Here is an 11,596-nt window from a genome sequence, read left to right as displayed (position 1 = left end):
AAACAACAAACCAGTACAAAGGAGAAAGTGACAGCATGCAGCATTGTTTTAAGGCTTTCTTTAACACAAAAGAAGAGAAGCGGTTGTTTTAATTATGAACTAATCATAGGCTTCACAAATGAAAAGATGCAAATCATAGTTAACCGTGCTATGGGATTCATAAAATACTGGAAAGCAGAAAAGTATCCAGTCTGCAAAATCATTTTAAGATTGCTTATGAGGCAGAATAATTCTGTGAGTCCAGTAGATGGCACACACGAGTCACATGTATAACTAGAAGTATATGGCTATCCAACTGTAATACTTAAAAGAAGTAGAGGAAGAGAAAACTTTGCAGAGCAAGCAGAGAAAAACCTAGGGAAAGACAAGCTCATGACATTTGTGGGGTATAAAACTTCTTCACTTTCAAAGAGAACAGCTGCCAGCCCTGCCTGAAAAAAACAACTCCTATTCTACCTATAAATCAAGTAAGTATTTTTGGGGGAAATTTGAATAGAAGTTAAATCAATTGTTGGTAGTAAACTCTTTCTAGGTTGCATGGCAGCATTCTATGTGAACATGTCTGTCTAATACAGTGAACATATGATGATGCTTTTGGAAGCACTAAAGACACTTTAGTAGGTGGTATGTCCAAAATAGTTAATACTGGTACTGGAATGTGCATACTATAGGTCTAAGCTTTGAAGACTATAGGTTTATTAATACATCCCATACACATTTCTTAATTACAATTTTCTTGAACAGGTGCAATATTTAAAACTTTCTAGGACTACATGTATGTAATTGCTACTTGTCATTCAATGCCTACAGCGAGCACGAGCATTTAGAAATGAATGAGATGATGATAATAGAAGGAGTTTATTACTGGGGATTGAGTTCCGTTTCCTTTCAGGAGCTACCTGATGAAAAGAAGTTTCCGGAAAACTTTTTTCTATTAGATATAACATTTTCAGAAGGTTTTGTACAGTGTTCTATTGTAAAAATAACATTGTACTGTTTTTGAATGGTAAGTGAGTTAATTGGGTTGCTTTTGCATAGACCACAAGCTGTAATTCTTACATTCTGTGCTAGAACTGTGGAAGATATAGGATCCCTCTGACTGTACTGTACTGTCTGTTTGCCATTAGTTTTAGGAAAGCAATTATGTGTCATGTTACCAAACTTAGACTGTTTGCAACTTTTTTGATTATGCTAATAGTTAAGAAGGTTAAAAAATGTATACGATTTAGCATTAACTATTGCAAATAATGATCTTTATATTTAGAAAAAGGTAATTAAAGTAGAACTCCAGATCAAGCGTTCTCTAGAATAGAATTGGGAAACTTATATTATGAGTCTCTGCCCAGTGTCCATTACTGCCCATTCTTTCATGTGATGCCCCTATGTGTGTTGGAGGTTCCTGCCCCTGTTTGCTAACCACTGTCTGGGGAACAACCTGACAGGACAGAAAAGGTATCATAGTCAATATTGTTCCTCTGAAATATAATGGAAATGACAGCATTTTTCAGCTTAGCTTGGCTAAGTAAAATGTTAATTTTTATGGATCATCAGGCCGTGGTAGTGCATGTTATAAAAGGCAGGTTATGAATGCATATTCAACCACTCTTCCAAGACTATGAACACCTTTATTGGACAGCAACCTTAGGTGTAAAAAATAATTATTACTCATTTTTATGCAGAGGGAACCTAGATTAGACCACACATCTATGGTATATTACAGGAAAAAATGTTATAAAACTGCTCTTCAAACCTATTTTAGTTCAAAAGTGGTGGCGTTTTGCTGTTTTTGTATGGTAAGTGAGACAATTGGTGTTGCTTTTGCATAGACCACAATGTGTAGTTCTTACATTTTGTGCCAAAAGCTGTGTGAAAGATACGGGACCACTCTGTCTGTACTGTCTGCCTGCCATTACTTTTAGACAAGGAAATATTTATCATGTAACCAAACTTAGACTGTTTGCAACATTACTGATTATGCTAAAAGCTGAAGAAATAAAACTGTATATGATTTAGTGTTAATGATTGCAACACATAATTGTCTTTATTTTTAAGCCTAGGTTCACACATATGCGGTGCTAGAAACGCAGTGATTCCTCTGCATTGCAATCGTACTGTTTGCGATTCACTTGGTGTGTCAATACAAAATTAACGATGCTAGAAAAAGGATCACAAATGCGGATGGTATGGTACAAAACGCATGCAGTGGCGGTGCAGCTCCAAAAAAGGTGCATGCGATTCATGCAATTGCAGTGCAATTTGAGCCCATTCTAAATGAATAGGGTCAAATGGCATCACACTGAATAGAATGTGAATTGCACAGGAATGCAGGTTATAGTGTGAACTAGGGCTTAAAAATGTAATCCAAATAGCTGTCCAGACCAAACTTTTTTCTAGTTTTGAATAGAATAGAAAAGGAACCCTGTCTGGTTTGTATTACCTTCCATGTCCCCGTTTGACTTGTGTAATGGTGATCACGGTTGGTTACTGTCACTGACAGGCAGAAAGTGGGGGGAATCTTTTATATACTCCACAGTGGTCACTGTATTCTCCCAAATGGGACAGCTATTCTAACCCTAAGCAATTAGGTAAACTCCCAAAGGTTGATGTGTAAATTGCCATCGTCCTTCAACATTTAAAGAGAAAAAGAAACCTCAAAAAATGGGATTTTAAGGGCAATTATTGAATGGATAGAAAACTAAGAAAAAATATTACATTTTATTGGTACAAAAGATTTAAAAACCAGACTTTTAACAAAGACAATCACATAAATAACAAAGATAGTGTATTCAAAAGTTAACAATGGTGGCAAAGAGATCCCACTACATAAATGAGCATCATCCATGAGTGAGAGTCCGACTCGCTTTGAAATATGAAAATACAGTCTTCATGAGGGACAATTTGCCACTTCTGAAATGTAAAATACAGTATAAATGCATAGAATATAGAAATAACCACATAACATACAACTGACAGGATGTATGAAAAACATCTGTCAGAATATACAAGAAATTTACATGTCAGAAATACAATGATTTGAGCAAAGATTCTTCTATACCAGGGGTCTTCAAACTATGGCCCTCCAGTTGTTCAGAAACTACAATTCCCATCATTCCTAGTCATGTCTGTGAATGTCAGAGTTTTACAATGGCTCATGGGATGTGTAGTTTCGCAACAGCTGGAGGGCTGTAGTTTGAGGATCCCTGCTCTATACCATCAATCGTCCACAAGACTTGTATTGGCCTTTCAACATACAAAAGAATCCCAGGATATTGGAATCCAACAGAGGCATCAAAGTAAAGGAAAAGTGATGATCACACCTTAGAAAACAATGGCCAAAAAAGGGAAAATGTAAATTTCTTGTAAATTCTGACAGATGTTTTTCATACATCCTGTCAGTTGTATGTTATGTGGTTATTTCTATATTCGATGCATTTATACTGTATTTTACATTTCAGAAGTGGCAAAATGTCCCTGATGAAGACTGTATTTACATATTTCGAAGCGCATCGGACTCTCATGGATGATGCTCATTTATGTAGTGGGATCTCTTTGCTACCACTGTTAACTTTTGAATACAATATCTTTGTTATTTATGTGATTTTCTTTGTTAAAAGTCTAGTTTTTATATCTTTTGTACCAATAAAATTTTATATTTTATCTTAGTTTTCTATCCATTCAATAATTGCCCTTAAAATCCAATTTTTTGAGCTATTCTAACCCTTCCCTTCTCTATCAAAGCGTAGAAAAAAATTTTGGCTGGAGTTCCACAACATATATGGTGATCTATAATGCTATATCAAATTTGGATCTAAAACATGGCATCATGTGTTTATGTGTAAATGTATATAGAAAGTTAACCATAATAATTGTTAACATAAGAATATCCAGACCTTGTAATATATCAAACTGCAAATGAGGTCAGCCCTTGGCGCAACATGTTTCCCAGAAATAGATTTCTTCAGGAGTGCAGATGAGATGAATAATCTAAGATAAAACAAAAAATACAGTATCTCACAAAAGTGAGTACACCCCTCACATTTTGGTAAATATTTTATTATATCTTTTAATGTGACAACACTCAAGAAATTACACTTTGCTACAATGTAAAGTAGTGAGTCCCCTCAAAAAACTCAACACACAACCATTAATGTCTAAACCGCTGGCAAGAAAAGTGAGTACACCCCTAAGTGAAAATGTCCAAATTGGGCCCAAAGTGTCAATATTTTTTGTGGCCACCATTATTTTCCAGCACTGCCCTCTTGGACATGGAGTTTACCAGAGCTTCACAGGTTGCCACTGGAGTCCTCTTCCACTCCTCCATGATGACATCACAGAGCTGGTGGATGTTAGAGACCTTGCGCTCCTTCCCCTTCCATTTTAGGATGTCCCACAGATGCTAAATAGGTTTTAGGTCTGGAGACAAGCTTGGCCAGTCCATCGCCTTTACCCTCAGCTTCTTTAGCAAGGCAGTGGTCGTCTTGGAGGTGTTTGGGTTTGTTATCATGTTGGAATACTGCCCTACGGCCCAGTCTCCGGAAGGAGGGGATCATGCTCTGCTTCAGTATATCATAGTACATGTTGGCATTCATGGTTCCCTCGATGAATTGTAGCTCCCCAGTGCCGGCAGCACTCATGCAGCCCCAGACCATGACACTCCCACTACCATGCTTGGCTGTAGGCAAAACACACTTGTCTTTGTACTCCACACCGGGTTGCTGCCACACACGCTTGAAACCACCTGAACCAAATACCTTTATCTTGGTCTCATCAGACCACAGGACATGGTTCCAGTAATCCATGTCTATAGTCTGCTTGTCTTCAGCAAACTGTTTGCAGGCTTTCTTGTGCATTTTTAGAAGAGGTTTCCTTCTGGGATGACTACCATGCAGACGAATTTGATGCAGTGTGCAGCGTATGGTCTGAGCACTTACAGGCTGACCCCCCACCCCTTCAACCTCTGCAGCAATGCTGGCAGCATTCATATGTCTATTTTCCAAAGACAACCTCTGGATATGACGTTGAGCACGTGCACTCAACTTCTTTGGTCGACCATGGTGAGGCCTGTTCTGAGTGAAACCTGGTCTTGGTTACCATGCTGCAGCTCAGTTTCAGGGTCTTGGCAATCTTATAACCTAGGCCATCTTTATGTAGAGCAACAATTCTTTTTTTTCAGATACTCAGAGAGTTCTTTGTCATGACATGCCATGTTGAACTTCCATTGACCAGTATGAGAGAGTGAGAACGGTAACACCAAATTTAACACACCTGCTCCCCATTCACACCTGAGACCTTGTAACACCAACGAGTCACATGACACCGGGAAGGGAAAATGGTCAATTGGACCCAATTTGGACATTTTCACTTAGTGATGTACTCACTTTTGTTGCCAGCGGTTTAGAGGTTAATGTCTGTGTGTTGAATTTTTTTGAGGGGACAGCAAATTTACACTATTGTACAAGCTGTACACTCACTACTTTACATTGTAGAAAAGTGTCATTTTTTCAGTGTTGTCACATGAAAAGATAGAATAAAATATTTACAAAAATGTTAGGGGTGTACTCACTTTTGTGAATTACTGTATATTAGAATTTACAATAAAATATAACAGCCATTTGATTGATATAGTATGGTCACTCCATGCATTTCTCTTGGGCAGATCTCATAAGCCCATCTACATGTAGGTAGGTAGGGGTATGCCTTAAGAATATACACACATAGAATATAGTTAAGCTGGAATGTTGGAAACTATCGCCACTAAATGTCTGTGGGGTGAGCACTAAGACCAACCAGGTGGAACATTGGAGGGAGAAGCAACGAGGCATATGCATAAAGATGAATACTGGTATAGTTTACTAATGATACTGCAAAAGTTAAATAACGATGAAGTGTGACACTGAAAGGAAAAGCAAAAGTGTTATATTGTATGCATAAGCTGACCCTACCTCAAAGTGAGCCCTTCTCTACTTGGCATAACATAAAGTCCCAAATGTGAATGCCATCACTGCCACCAGATATCCAAAATGGAGCTATATAGATATTGTTGTATCCAGCATGTCTCATGCTGGAGAACAGTTTTGTTGAAATCCCCCCTCTTGGGTTCAGATGGATCCTGTTACATACCTTCAGGTTGATCCTGACGAGCAGAGGAAGGCCTCTCGTACAGCCCCGGTTCACGGACCACTGAATTTGCAACAGTAGCCGCAAGAGCATGGTGAGGTAGGTGTGCCTGTGATGTTCTCCGTAGCAGGTGAGCAGGTGAAGCAGCCGACAGTGGTAGTGGAGCTGCAGGGTATGACTGTGGATGCAGGTGCGTTGTGGATGCAGGGGTGCTGTAGATGCAGGTAGGTTGCAGGTGCCGGGGTACTGCGGATACAAGTACGTAGAGGCTGTAGCCAGTGGAGGAGACTGGTGCAAAGTCAGACAAGCCAGGTTATACACACAAGATCAGGTACATCAGAGACATCAGGCAAAGAATGGTTAAAGTTCAGGCAGAGGTTTGGCAACAGAGAATCAAGCAGATAAAGGAGAATCAAGGTCAAGCAAGCCGGGGTCAGGAGTGGAGAGAATAAGAGTAGTCAGAAAGCCAGGTCACAATCAGATCAAAAGCAAGTACAGGAACAGGATACAGGGGAAAGCTGCAGATCAGACAGGAAGGCCCAAGTGCATCTTCCATCCTTATATATGGCATTTGGGCACCAATGCTAATGGGCGCATGCGTTTGGCATTCGCATGATTGCGTGGACATGCCTGCCAGGAAGGGTATCTTTGGAATTGTGCCCACACATGCACAATGGCCTCTGCCTTTGCACATCCACTGCGCTATGGCCAGCATGTCCCTGACAGATCCTATCCATTGCTAGGAAAATAAGATATGAGATAATAAAGTTATGTCTAAATGCAACATGAAGACTAATCACGGTAGTCATTTTACCATTGCTGGAATGATATACATGTTTGTATATCCTGTGTCTGGAGGCCCTGACCCAATGTAAAAAGCACAGCATTAGGTAAAAAAAGCCCACAGTCCCACAATCCACATAGTGGCATAAGTGAAATATTTCATGGTTCAGTAATCAGATAGTACATTCTAACACCCATGGGCATTTTGAGCATTGTTGGCATTTAAAAGTCCCCTTTTTCATGTACAGGGGTCTCCCCTGTCTATGCACATGTAGTGGTTGGATATATAGTAAGTTTTTTCTTAAATGAGGTACCTAATCTATAAACAATCTCTCAAGTGGGGTGAATATATTTTCCTATAGTGGGGTTGTTTGCTAATAGCCAGTACTTGTGTGTCACCATGTAATTTGACTTTGAAATAAGTCATTATTAATTTAGTAGTACCGGTGATCTTTTTGGGATCTCTTTTAAATAACAATTTGGAACGATCCTGAGATCTAGCTGTCTGGTAGGATTTTTTTTAGAATCGTCTTGCTGTATTCCCTGGTCAATAATCTATCTTGAAGTAATTTAACCTTCACTTTAAAATTCTCATTTCTGGTGCAATTACACCTCTTAATTCCACAGAGCATTTTGCTTCCCAAAGGACATTCAATAAAATGTTTACTCCTTTTTAACTTCACTCAAAGTATTGCATAATGAAATGGCGCCTAGTAGTGCCCATCAGTGAGGCCTATCAGTGCCACTTATCAGTGCCCATCAGTGATACCTATCAGTGCCCATCTGTGCTGCATATCAGTGCCTCCTCATCAGTGCCACCCCATCAGTAAACCTTTTATAATGTCTTCAGTTACAGTTCTTCACAATTCATAAAGAAGATATCATTAGTCTGTATTGTGCTTTGAAAACTTTCACATGACATTAAAAAAAAGTATTGGCAATCAGTATCGGCGAGTACAAAGAGGAGAGGAGGGTGACACAGAGGAGGGGGGTGATGACACAGTGGAGGGTGGTGACAGAGCAGGGGAGTGACAGAGGAAGGAGATGACACAGAGGAGAAGGGGTGACACATAGGAGAGGGGGGTGACACGGGGGGTGACACAGAGGGGGGTGACAGAGGAAGGGGATGACACAGAGGAGGGGGGGACACAGAGGAGGGGGGGTGACAAAGAGGAGGGGGGTGACAGAGGAAGGGGATGACACAGAGGAGGGGGGTGACACAGAGGAGGGGGGGACACAGAGGAGGTGGGTGACACAGAGGAGGGATGACACAGAGGAGGGGGTGACAGAGGAAGGGGATGACACAGAGGAGGGAAGGTGACAAAGAGGAGGGGGTGACAGAGGAAGGGGATGACACAGAGGAGGGGGGTGACAGAGGAGAGGGGGTGACACAAAGGAGCGGGGGGGGACACAGAGGAGGGGTGACAGAGGAGGGGGTGACAGAGGAAGGGGATGACAGAGAGGAGGGGGTGACAGAGGAAGGGGATGACACAGAGGAGGGGGTGACAGAGGAGGGGGTGACACAGAGGAGGGGGTGATACAGAGGAGGGGGTGACACAGAGGAGGGGAGGTGACAGAAGAGGGGGGTTGACACAGAGGAGGGGGGATGACACAGAGGAGGGGGTGACAGAGGAAGGGGATGACACAGAAGAGGGGGGTGACAGAGGAGAGGGGGTGACACAGAGGAGGGGGGTGACACAGAGGAGGGGGGGTGACAGAGGAGGGAGGGTGACACAGAGGAAGGGGATGACGCAGAGGAGGGGGTGACAGAGGAAGGGGATGACACAAAGGAGGGGGTGATAGAAGAAGGGGATGACACAGAGGAGGGGGTGACAGTGAAAGGGGATGACACAGAGGAGGGGGTGACACAGAGGAGGGGGGTGACACAGAGGAGGGGGTGACACAGAGGAGGGGGATGACACAGAGGAGGGGGGTGACACAGAGGAGGGAAGGTGACAGTGGAGGGGGGTGACACAGAGGAGGGGGATGACACAGAGGAGGGGGTGACAGAGGAAGGGGTGACAGAGGAGGGGGTGACACAGAGGAGGGGGTCATAGAGGAGGGGGGTGAAACAGAGGAGGGGGTGATAGAGGAGGGGGGGTGACAGAGGAGGGGGTGATAGAGGAGGGGGGTGACACTGAGGAGGGGGTGATAGAGGAGGGGGGGTGACACAGAGGAGGGGGTGATTGAGGAGGGGGGTGACACAGAGGAGGGGGTGATAGAGGAGGGGGGTGACAGAGGAGGGGGTCATAGAGGAGGGGAGTGACACAGAGGAGGGGGTGACACAGAAGAGGGGGTGATAGAGGAGGGGGGTGACACATAGGGAGGGTGACATGGAGGAGGGGGTGATAGAGGAAGGGGATGACACAGAGGAGGGAGGGTGACATAGAGGAGGGGGTGACAGAGGAAGGGGATGACACAGAGGAGGGGGGTGACAGAGGAGAGGGGGTGACACAGAGGAGCGAGGGGGGACACAGAGGAGGGAGTGATAGAGGAGGGGGGGTGACACAGAGGAGAGGGGATGACACAGAGGAGGGGGTGACAGAGGAAGGGGATGACACAGAGGAGGGGAGTGACAGAGGAGGGGGAGACACAGAGGAGGGGGGATGATAGAGGTCGGGGGATGACAGAGGAAGGGGATGACACAGAGGAGGGGGTGACAGAGGAAGGGGATGACACAGAGGAGGGGGTGACACAGAGGAGGAGGTGACACAGAGGAGGGGAATACACAGAGGAGGGGGGGTGACACAGAGGAGGGGGGTGACACAGAGGAGGGGGGTGACACAGAGGTGGGGGTGCCACAGAAGAGGGGGTGATAGAGGAGGGGGGTGACACAGTTGAGGGGGTGACACATAGGAGGGGGTGACACAGAGGAGGGGGTGATAGAGGAAGGGGGTGACACAGAGGAGGGGGGTGACACAGAGGAGGGGGTGATAGAGGAGGGGGGTGACAAAGAGGAGGGGGTGACACAGAGGAGGGGGTGATAGAGGAGGGGTGGTGACACAGAGGAGGGGGTGACACAGAGGAGGGGGTGATAGAGGAGGGGGGTGACACAGAGCAGGGGGTGACACAGAGGAGGGGGTGATAGAAGAGGGGGGGTGACACAGAGGAGGGGGTGATAGAGGAAGGGTGGTGATAGAGGAGGGGGTGACACTGAGGAGGGGGTGATAGAGGAGGGGGGTGACACTGAGGATGGGGTGATAGAGGAGGGGGGGTGACACAGAGGAGGGGGTGATAGAGGAGGGGGTGACACAGAGGAGGGGGTGATTGAGGAGGGGGGGTGACACAGAGGAGGGGGTGATAAAGGAGGGGGGGGTGACAGAGGAGGGGGTGATAGAGGAGGGGGGTGACACTGAGGAGGGGGTGATAGAGGAGGGGGGGTGACACAGAGGAGGGGGTGATTGAGGAGGGGGGTGACACAGAGGAGGGGGTGATAGAGGAGGGGGGTGACAGAGGAGGGGGTCATAGAGGAGGGGAGTGACACAGAGGAGGGGGTGACACAGAAGAGGGGGTGATAGAGGAGGGGGGTGACACATGGGGGGGTGACATGGAGGAGGGGGTGATAGAGGAAGGGGATGACACAGAGGAGGGAGGGTGACATAGAGGAGGGGGTGACAGAGGAAGGGGATGACACAGAGGAGGGGGTGACAGAGGAGAGGGGGTGACACAGAGGAGCGGGGGGGGGACACAGAGGAGGGAGTGATAGAGGAGGGGGGGTGACACAGAGGAGAGGGGATGACACAGAGGAGGGGGAGACACAGAGGAGGGGGGATGATAGAGGTCGGGGGATGACAGAGGAAGGGGATGACACAGAGGAGGGGGTGACAGAGGAAGGGGATGACACAGAGGAGGGGGTGACACAGAGGAGGGGGTGACACAGAGGAGGGGATGACACAGAGGAGGGGGGGTGACACAGAGGAGGGGGGTGACACAGAGGAGGGGGGTGACACAGAGGTGGGAGTGCCACAGAAGAGGGGGTGATAGAGGAGGGGGGTGACACAGTGGAGGGGGTGACACAGAGGAGGGGGTGACACAGAGGAGGGGGTGATAGAGGAAGGGGGGTGACACAGAGGAGGGGGGTGACACAGAGGAGGGGGTGATAGAGGAGGGGGGTGACAAAGAGGAGGGGGTGACACAGAGGAGGGGGTGATAGAGGAGGGGGGTGACAGAGGAGGGGGTGATAGAGGAGAGGGGTGACACAGAGGAGGGGGTGATAGAGGAGGGGGGTGACAGAGGAGAGGGTGATAGAGGAAGGGGGTGACACGGAGGAGGGGGTGATAGAGGAGGGGGGTGACACAGAGGAGGAGTGATAGAGGAGGGGGTTGACACAGAGGAGGGGGTGATAGAGGAGGGGGGGTGACACAGAGGAGGGGTGATAGAGGAGGGGGGTAAGCTAACAGAGCAGATAAGACCACAGGAGACACACATCGTGAGGCAGGCGCGATTATTTAATCCACAGTCCAGCCCCGCCCCCGCCTCTACATGTGACCAGCTCTGCAGCCAGGGCCATTCACAGACCCCCATGTCTGCCGCCCTGCCCGCCCCGCACATGGCCTGTTCGGCCAATCACAGGGCACCCGCTAGATAGAGGAGGGGGGGTGACACAGAGGAGAGGGGATGACACAGAGGAGGGGGTGACAGAGGAAGGGGATGACACAGAGGAGGGGGTGACACAGAGGAGGGGGTGACACAGAGG

The 11,596-nt window shown here is 46.6% G+C and overlaps 1 protein-coding gene across 1 annotated transcript in view; it reads left to right on the top strand.

The window, feature by feature from the left end:
• The first annotated feature begins 321 nt into the window (after positions 1-321).
• The window catches only part of LOC141140001 (uncharacterized), a 407,741-nt gene continuing 396,466 nt past the window's right edge, over positions 322-11,596 (top strand). The window contains exon 1 of the mRNA XM_073626689.1: positions 322-467. The gene's annotated coding sequence lies outside the window, so the exon portion shown is untranslated. The remainder of the gene's footprint in view (positions 468-11,596) is intronic.

Source organism: Aquarana catesbeiana, linkage group LG04 (genome assembly GCF_042186555.1).
Source record: "Aquarana catesbeiana isolate 2022-GZ linkage group LG04, ASM4218655v1, whole genome shotgun sequence".
Lineage (NCBI taxonomy): Eukaryota > Metazoa > Chordata > Amphibia > Anura > Ranidae > Aquarana > Aquarana catesbeiana.
The sequence above is the reverse complement of the archived record's forward strand: the minus strand, read 5'-3'. Positions and strand labels throughout refer to the sequence as shown.